Source organism: Octodon degus, unplaced genomic scaffold, assembly GCF_000260255.1.
Source record: "Octodon degus isolate 3935 unplaced genomic scaffold, OctDeg1.0 scaffold00020, whole genome shotgun sequence".
Taxonomy (NCBI): domain Eukaryota; kingdom Metazoa; phylum Chordata; class Mammalia; order Rodentia; family Octodontidae; genus Octodon; species Octodon degus.
The window spans coordinates 4,238,835-4,248,527 of record NW_004524596.1 but is presented as its reverse complement, the minus strand read 5'-3'; the positions used below and the strand labels follow the sequence as shown (position 1 = coordinate 4,248,527).

The window sequence follows — 9,693 nt, the reverse complement described above, 5'->3', positions numbered from 1 at the left end:
CCTGGGCTGGGACTGGTCCCGCCAGCGCAGGGTAGCAGGAAACTCTGCACACTCACCGGACCTGGGCTAGGACTGGGTCCTGAAATCAAGTATTGATGCAAAGACTAAGCCACTCCTGGTGTACCATTCACGGATTCCTTGTCCATTCAAGTAACAAAATATGAACGAGGCCAGACTGCCTGTTAATTGGAGAGCTAATGAGAAAGTTGGGATCACAAAGTAACTGTTCATGGAATTGTTGCACAAGGCATTCACATGCACCAGAAATATTAAGGTGTAATCTTCTGATAGCCTACTGCATGACAGGTGTCTTCTTCTGATGGACAATGCCCCAACACATCCTCCAGTCTTGGTGGAAGATATGGATCTTGAGTATGACTTCATAAAGTTCAAGTTCCTCCCTCCCAATGGGACATTTCTACAGAAATCCATGGACCATCAAGAGATGTATATTTTCAATATACTGTACAGAATGGCACTCTTCACCAGATGTTTTAATATTAATAAAGAGATATCCTTCACTCTCAAAGAGTGCTGGAAGAAATATTCCAATGTTCTCCACAGCATCAATTTCCCTGACAAAGCCAAGAAAGAATTTATGTACTGGACCTTAAACTCTTCCTGGAGGAATCCATAGTCATAATATCTTACAAACTGACTTTGAAGGGTCTGATATATAGGCAGTGGAAGAGACTGAGTCTGCACATGGCGATAGGTGTGGACTTTGATGGTACAGACATACAGGTCCTTGTTGATGACCATACAGAGGAGCTGATGGTGGAAGAACTTGCTGAATTCCAGAGTTGGCAGAACAAAGTACTTGTTTTATCTCTCTGTCTGTCTGTCTGTCTGTCTGTCTGTCTGTCTGTCTATCTGTCTGTCTACCTATCTATTTATCTATCAATCCAAGTTCTTCACTTTCATGCTTTACTGAAAATAGAAGATGAGCCCAAGAAAGGTATGGGTAAGCAGGTTATGTCTCTAAAGAATCACTGTTAGTTCAGTGTAGGATGTTTGCTGTCCCATATGCTGTGATACAAATCCTTTGTGGACCAGTGCATCTGGTATGCAACTCAAGTAAGGAAATACTACAGGACTTTATTTCCTTCCATGATTATATATCTCATATGTATACATGATTTAATTTTTTTGCTACTTGTTCAATTTTTATTTGATTCCCTTTCTTCCTACTACTCCTTCAAATATTAAATTTGAAATATTTCCTTGAATTTCAACATCCACCAGAACAACCTACTTTATTTGACATGAGGCATTTTGGGCAGTCACTATTGAAAGGATTTTTGACTTTTGGGAGTCATGTAATGGTTTAATTCTTAAATACACCTTTTCTTTAATGCCCCAACATGTCAATCTCCTCTTTCCTTCAGGTAATTTAATAACAGTCAGAAAGTGTTCAAAGATTAATGTCCAGGTAGACCACTACCTTTAAACCCTTCTCTGGCATAAAAACTTGCATGATGTCATCCATTGCAACCTAATCTGCAAATGGCTCATCCGTCTTTAATCAAGGGACAGATTTGGATGTGACACCCAGGATACCAAAGGTGATGCAATCATCACTTAACATCTTTCCATCAGTTGATAAATTCTTGTCAAAAAGAGCAAATGAAATTGCATGCATGACCTGAATTTTAATGTTTGGTTTGCAGAAGCAAGAAGTGCCTTCTCAACACAAATTTTGCCATGTTGCCTAATCCGTTGAATGGCTTGCTTTTGATAAGGCTATACAAATTTGATGGTATCTTTTGCTGCTTTGCTCCTCCATTGCTTTGATTAAAAGCTGGATCTTTTTCTCCATCTGCTTTCGCTTCTTCCTTGTCCTCCTCTGTTTTGGAACTATTCACATTCAGCTCGAGAGCTGCACTCTTTCTTTCTTTCTTTCTTTGTTTCTTTCATTGTTTTTTGTTTCTTTCTTTTCTTTTTTGGCAGAACGAGGGATTGAACTCAGGACCTTGGGCTTGCCAAGCAAGCACTTATTCTACTGAGTCATCTCCCCAGCCCCTGAGCTGAAGTCTCCATCACTTTTTTATTGTCTCCTGCTTTGTGGTTATAGATGGTGGCCTGATTGTGTCCCTGAAGGTCTCTCTGCTGCTGGCACAGGACCTTTATTTGCAGTTGGGACAGAGATTAGGTTCAGAAGTGTAGTGAATTTCTGAAGGGTTTATATCTTCCACTTCAATTTTTGTGATTTTAATTATATAATCCACAATAAACAGCTTTTGTATCATTTGCCATTCACTTGGTTATATCAGGGCTATAAATTTACTCTTCTTTGGTCAGGGAAGCAAATGTAAACATAAGTCTCCCATAGGGACACAGAAGGGTATGATCTCCTAGCAGTGACACAGGACTACACCTTTTAGGAGATCTAACAAAATTCCACCATTCTCCTATGAAGATCTGACACAACATAGAGGATGTCTGTATCCTCTGGCCAGTAAATAAAACATACTGTTTTTGTCCTGAAACAAATTCAGAAAAGAGGTCTTGTGCTCATTTGGGGTCATCTTATGTAAGGCTTCATTGTCTTTCCCTTCTCTTTCTAAAATGTCATGCTGTGAACAGCACACACTTTGTAACTTGGAAACTCAGGAGCCTTTGGGAAGTACTGCTGCTGTTTGTTCTATGCCTCTTTATAGATAAGCCTTCATTCATTTTCAGAGATGCACAATTCCCTGTTTAGACACAGAATGTCTTTATTGAAATTTAATTCTCCTACTTCTTTTCTTCCCACCTTTGATTCATCTAAAGGAAGGTATTGCCATTCCTTTTCCCACTGCTTTGGTCTGCATTCCCATTTGTCTGTCTTGTTGTTCAAGGGCTAGCTGTCATGAACTCTTCAAGGATGATCATTGCCCTTTCCTATTTTTTCAGCCTATTATTATCCATTTTATAATCTTCATTTACTTGGTTCTTCAGATGCAACACATGGAATATTCTACTACATGTACCTTTCACAGTTAATCTTGGATTTCCTTTATTTCTACTGTAGAGAATGTCTGCTGTATATTCAGAAATTCTCTTCATAATTGAGATTTTACCTGGATGAAGTTTGTCATGGGGACACAGGCATGATTATCCACAGGCTTGGTAGGTGTCAATTCAACCAAGCACTCTAGCAGTCATTCAAGAAAGGCAAACTCATGGAGCTGAGCTCCAGCAGGAAACCTGTGGAACAGCTCCTTAACCTCTCCCTGCTTTACTCTTCCATGTCCACACTTTGTTTACACATCTCGACCATTCCAACACACCACTCCTCAAATCTGCAATTATCTTGATCTACCAGCTCTTCAAGAAAGGCTGGAACATCCACAGTCCTTTTGGGCATCTCTTGGCTTCTCAGTCCAAAAACCATAGTGTTTATATTTCAAGAACAATGAGTCCTTTTAACACACTTGTGTCTGCATGTCTGTAGTTTTCAGGCCTCTGCTAGACCTTCCTCAATTCCTTATTATAATTTCTTCCCCTTCATCTTTCCTAAACTTCATCATTAAACTTGTATCATTTACTGGACTATTGATATTTCACATGGGTAATGAGCACCACTCTGAGTTCATGCACATAAGACCCATCTTTATGTTTGAAGTAAGGCTCCATCTCCAGAATTGCTGAGAATCCTATGCAGGTATTTAACTTTTTCTCATCTCCAGTTTGCCTGTCAAAGACAAAGTTCATTAGTTGCAAGTTCAATGTGCAAGAAAGGCTTAGAAGCCAAATAGTCCTTGTAGTGTTTTGTTCGCTTTGACAATTTTCACAAAAGTATCGATGGCATTGTTCTAAATTTTCTTCCTTTAAAAATTCTGAGATGCTGGCCAAGCAATGGCCATGACTCATTCACATGGCTGACACTGACAAAGGTTCTACAATCTGAGGTACAGGATCTCAGGATAAATCCTGAGGGGATTTCACTGACCTTATCAGTCTCAAAAGCTACAACTCTTGTTGCATAGGTCCTGCTTTATCTTGGTCTTAACCATCCGGCAGAAAAGTATAAAAACGAAATATAAGAAGTAAAGCCATGCAGTTATGTTGAGCTATAAGGGACTCAGGTCAACAATTTCTGACATTGCCAGTGAAGCGGAAGACCCAATACTATTATGGGCTACTGGACTCTTTTAGAATATTTTCCTGAGTTTACACACCTATAATATTCAAATAATAGAACTTAACAAAAAAAGGGGATACAGATGAATGTCCATTTTGTATCTGTGTATTCAAAGTGGTTAGGATGATATATAGTTACATTCTCTTAATGAATAGAGGGATTTGTTCTAATGGTGTTTGTAAATAGGATATCATGTCCGCCTCTTGTACAGCAATTAACCACTAGGAAGAATGTATGCAATGTGTGAATTATTGAAACTGTCCTACCAATTTGATTTGAAACTGTCTCATTGCTATTTGTTTATCAGTAAAATTATGGAAAAAAATTCTGAGATGCTATCTGTCTACTGTTTGCGATCTTAGGTATTTAACTCAATTGTAGAACTCAGATAACAACATAGATACTCTCCAAAACTGATTTTATTTTATTTTTATTTTTCTGTTTTTTCCCATAATTTTATTGAAAAACAAATAGCAATGAGACAGTTTCAATCCAAATTGTTAGGACAGTTTCAATAATTAACACATTGCATACGTTCTTCCTAGAGGTTAATTGCTGTACAAGATGCAGACATGATATCCTCTTTACAAACACCATTAGAACAAATCCCTCGATTCATTAAGAGAATATAACTATATATCTATCCTAACCATTTTGAATACACAGATACAAAATGGACAATCATCTGTATCCTCTTTTTTGTTAAGTTCTGTTATTTGAATATTATGGGTGTGTTAACTCAGAAAAATATTCTAAAAGAGTCCAGCAGTCCATAATAGTATTGGGTCTTCCACTTCACTGGCAATGTCAGAAATTTCTGACAAAACTGATTGTAGACAGTTACAAAAACTTATTCCCCATAGAACTGCTGCTGCACAATGCACTCTATACCTGAATTTTTCTGTTTAGAGAAAATATCATCCTATACAGATATAAACAGCTTCAAAAATTGCTGAGCATTCTGTTGTTGCCCAGTATATAAGCCTAAGGCTTTAACAAACCTGGATGATTCAATGCATTATCTGTTACTGTTTTGCAACAAAGCAAACAAGTACTGGATATTGTCACAAATAGACTGAGGTTCACAATCATTTTTGTCCTGTACATCAGCTCCCCTCATGTGGTTGGTGCAGGTGCTTAGTCCCAAATACAAAGCTTCATAATGAGAAACCACACTTGAAGAAATGTGTTGAGGTAATATGTGGCTCCGAGGTTTGCCAGGCCCACAAATGAGTTCTTTCTTCTCCTCTTACAGCTGGGATCTTCATTGTTATGAAAACTGTTCTCATCTATTTCTCCTAACCAAATATGCTCACCAATCCCATTCCAAGCAGTTTAGATTTCCTTTGCAGTTTCACCTGAAAATGCAGTGGATGTAGGGCTCTAGCCAGTTGCAGTGTGCAGTAAAAGTAGTACAGCTTTCATTAAAAAGGTCTTTTTCTTCCTTCACCAGGTTAATTCCTATTATTTAATTTTCCTTGAGGACATTGTTAATGGTATTTTTCCTAATCCTTTTCTCTTTGGGCTCAATACTGGTGTACAATACATTGCATGAGGACTCCCCCACACCCACACCACCAAGTTTCTTCTTTTATCATTTCATACAATTCAAACTTTTACTTTTTCATTTTCTCCCTCTTGATTCTTTGATGTATACCAAATCATCTTTGAAAGACTAGAAGGCATTTCTCTTTCTCGCTTTCTCTCTCTCTCTCTCTCTCTCTCTCTCTCTCTCTCTCTCTCTCTTCTTTCTCTTTCTTTCTTCCTTTCTCTTTCTTTCTTTCTTTCTTTCTTTCTTTCTTTCTTTCTTTCTTTCTTTCTTTCTTTCTCCTTCCTTCCTTCCTTCCTTCCTTCCTTCCTTCCTTCCTTCCTTCCTTCCTTCCTTCTTCCTTTCCTCCCTCCCTCCCTCCTTCACTCCCTTCCTTTCTTCTGTTATTCCCCCCTTCCTTTCTTCCTTTCTTTCATGGCTAGTAGCAGGAACTTGTTTTGTTAATGTCTGCTTTCCAGGGGTGTGGTCTTGGTTTGGATTTCTCTTTGTTCTTTATCTACTTCTTCTCCTTTTTCAATTGAGTGGGATTAAGACCTGCTTACTGTACTGTAAGGAAAATCTCTGTCCTTTGTACCAACATCAACAGATCCATTCATGTCTTTCTTATGTACATTAAAAGGTGTTCAAAAAATTTCATCTTGATTTACATATTACATACATATTATAGCTGTACTATAGCTGGCACTACCTGTAGGCTTGCTGTGTTGTGTAGAGAAAAGGAAAAAGGAAGAGAAAAGGGAAGGTGTAAATCAGATAGAAGAGGAAAAGAAATGACACTGTTGGGGAAAAAGATGAGAACAATCTTTGTTGATACAACTTTTATATTTTGAATGGAGAACTGCTATGTAGGATTAATAAAAATATTGTTAAGAATGGGAAAATGAATACAGAACAAAGAAAGTATAATTGGAGATAGAGAAATCTTTGAGAAGTTCTGAGCCTGCTTATATGCTAATGTTTGTAGTTAGTACCTTTATGTGAGGGTTACTCTAGGTTTCCCATAAAATGTACTATTTAGATTGACACTAATTAATTCTTATTATCATTTTCTCATATATACTCTATCTCTCGATCAGTCTATCTATCTATCTATCTATCTATCTATCTATCTATCTATCTATCTATCTATCTTTCTACCTATCATCTACCTCTATAGAGCTCTGAGTGAATGATATCTCATATTTTTGCTTAACAGTCTCTTTGACTTCCTCTAGGTCTTCTCTGTCCTCTATAAAGCTTTCACCTTCCTGCCTGTGAGTTTTGTGACATATAGGGCTCCCTGGCACTCAGTACCCTCTGCTGGTTACAGGAGATTTCTCCTGTTGGGGCCAAGAGTGTATACTAGATCTACAGGAGCACCCAGTGATTTCGGCAGATCCAGTGCTCTGAGTGTTGGCCAAGTCAGTAGAAGGCCTGCTCTAGGCTGGCTTTCCTGCCTCTTTCTTTCTCTAGTGCTTCATGGAATGCCATCTGTGGCTCTCCTTCTGTGGGTTCCATGGCATCTGGAGCTGTAGTCTTGGGGTACTGACAATGGACTCAAGGTAATGTATTCCTTCTTTAGGTTGACTCTGTGTCTGGGTATGTTTACCCCCTCCCCCATTTTAGAATACCCACATTATAGAATGGATCTCCTCTGAATTTCTCTCACGTACCTCCATCTCTGGTTAGCCAGATGATTCTGTACTTTGGATATTTTAAGGAGGTGGTCCCCATACTGTATGCTGTTGATATGTGGTAACAATAAAAGATGGATTCTGGTTGGAAGTAGTGGATCACTTGGGATGTGATTTTTGTGTGTTACAGCTTGTGTCTAGATGTCCATCCCAAAGCTTCATGTAAGCATAAGGGGTCCTTTTAAGAGGTAGTTGGATCTAGAATGCATGGTGCTAGGATTAAGGATGTCATGTTGCAATCAAGAGTCAGTGATTACTACATTAATCCACTGACTGCTTTGGCATAGTTCTGGGTAGGACAAGGGCACCTCATCCTGGATGTGAGTACTATCCACTCTAACAATAGGAATCTGGATAAACTATAAGGGACAAAAAGAGGGTTAGTGTTGTTTCTAGTTTGATGCTCGTTGTCCTCTGCCTGTCTCATTTTGCCATGGACTATTTATCCTCTGTGCTGATATCCTACCATACCACCCTGCCTTGGGGCCAGCCAACTATAAATTGAAATATCTAAAAAGAGTGAGATAAATATCTTTCCTCACTTCACTTGTGGTTGTTGGATATTTTGTCTCAGCAAAGAGGAAAGAAGTTAAGATATCAAGTGTACGTTTTGACCCCTTCCTCTCTCACTCTTCCCCTTCCTCCATTGCTCTTTGCTCTGGCCACCGTGAGGCGACCAGCTGTGCTCCGCCATGCACTTACACATAATGTATGGCCTCAACAATGGCTCAGAAGTAATGAAACCAGCTCACTGTGGGCTGAAATTTCTGAAACCATGAATCAAAATAAAATTTTCTCCTCTTTAAATTGATTTTCTCTGGTATTTGCCCCAGCAGGGGAAAACTAACACTCCATCCTCTCTAGTTCACCGGGTCCTATTTTTGGGTCACATGAGCTGTAGCGCAGTACAGGGCTTTCTCTAAGTGTCATGATTCCCCTCCAAGCCCATTATATCGCTGTTTTATTCTGATGTCATAAAATCTTGTATTCTGATTGCATTTTTAGTTGTATTGAGTGGATGGAATAAACAAGTGGGTTTAATCCTTGTTTGACACTGAACATTCATCGACAGGTTTTAGATAACAAATTTATGCTTAGCCAGTAGTCCAAAATTGCTTGCATTCCCCTTGGAGATGATTGTCAAAGGAGATGATTCTAAGGGCAGGTGATTTTAGAGGTGATTCTAAGGGGAGATATAAAGTCAAGGAAACAAGCTAGAACAGAGAATTAATTGCTAATAACACAGTTTTGTCTGCAACCTTTCATTTCTCTTTATTTCATTTCAAAAGAAAAGTAGCCACATCGTATCCATATCATTTTGAGTAAATGCTCATGTAAAATACAAAGTATCATCTTAGAAGTAAGTCCTAAAAATATAGCTCAAAGAAAACATCTGTTGACATAAATTTTATTTCCCACACAAATACTTCGTTAAGATTTCTATGCACAAAGTGGAAAATTAAGGAAATAGGAAACCCTGTCAAACTGGAGAAATTCATGTAACTGTTGAACTAAGCCAGCAAATTGACTTTTTTAAAAAAAAGCTGTGTATGGTTTCTTTACTAATAGGTCCTTAAATAGCATAACCTCACAAATGTTAACAAAGTGTTAAATTTTGTCATTTTGCCTGAGGAAAGTTAATATGAATGTTTGGGTCAAATAGTTCACTGTAATTTTTTATTACTGTGCTGTATATATCCCAAACTATTACTATGCTAATGTGTTTATTGATCACATGACTTTCTCTACCAGTCTTTGCGTGATGAATTCCTCCATTGAACCAGGTCGACAAATGTTTTCATACTGAAACAAATTAAGCATTTTAGATCAGTTCAAGAAATAAAATGTGCTTTTGAAAAAATTATGAGACATGATTGAAGATATGCATATATAGTTGCAATAATGCATTCTTAATTTTTTCCATCACTAAATGAGAAAGGACAATGAACAGTATTAAAATAGATCATTGGATATCAATATACTCTAGTTGGTATCAGTAAGCTAACAGCTTACTGCACAGAGACAAGTGTAGCATTGTCAATATTAGTTTTTGTGTATTTTGCCCTCTTGACTTTCCATTTAAGCCCAAGGTTGTCTATACCCACAACCCTGGGGTCTTAAAGTCATGGGGCTGATTTGAGCATCCCTCTCCCTGCACAGCTGGTAAGATAGGGGCAACGCTCTGGACTCCTTCCTCTGCCACTCATCCCAATTCCAAGTTTAAAAAAAAATAATATTATTAAAAATGTAAGTTAAGGGGCCGGGGAGATGGGTCAGTGGAATAAGCACTTGTCTGGCAAGTGCAAGGGCCTGAGTTCAATCCCTGATTCCACCAAAAAAAAAAA

General features: G+C 38.2%; 1 pseudogene; it reads right to left on the bottom strand.

Annotated features, from left to right (window-relative positions):
• Positions 1 to 1,421: 1,421 nt before the first annotated feature.
• On the bottom strand, positions 1,422 to 7,333 carry LOC101575392 (annotated as a pseudogene).
• Positions 7,334 to 9,693: the final 2,360 nt, after the last annotated feature.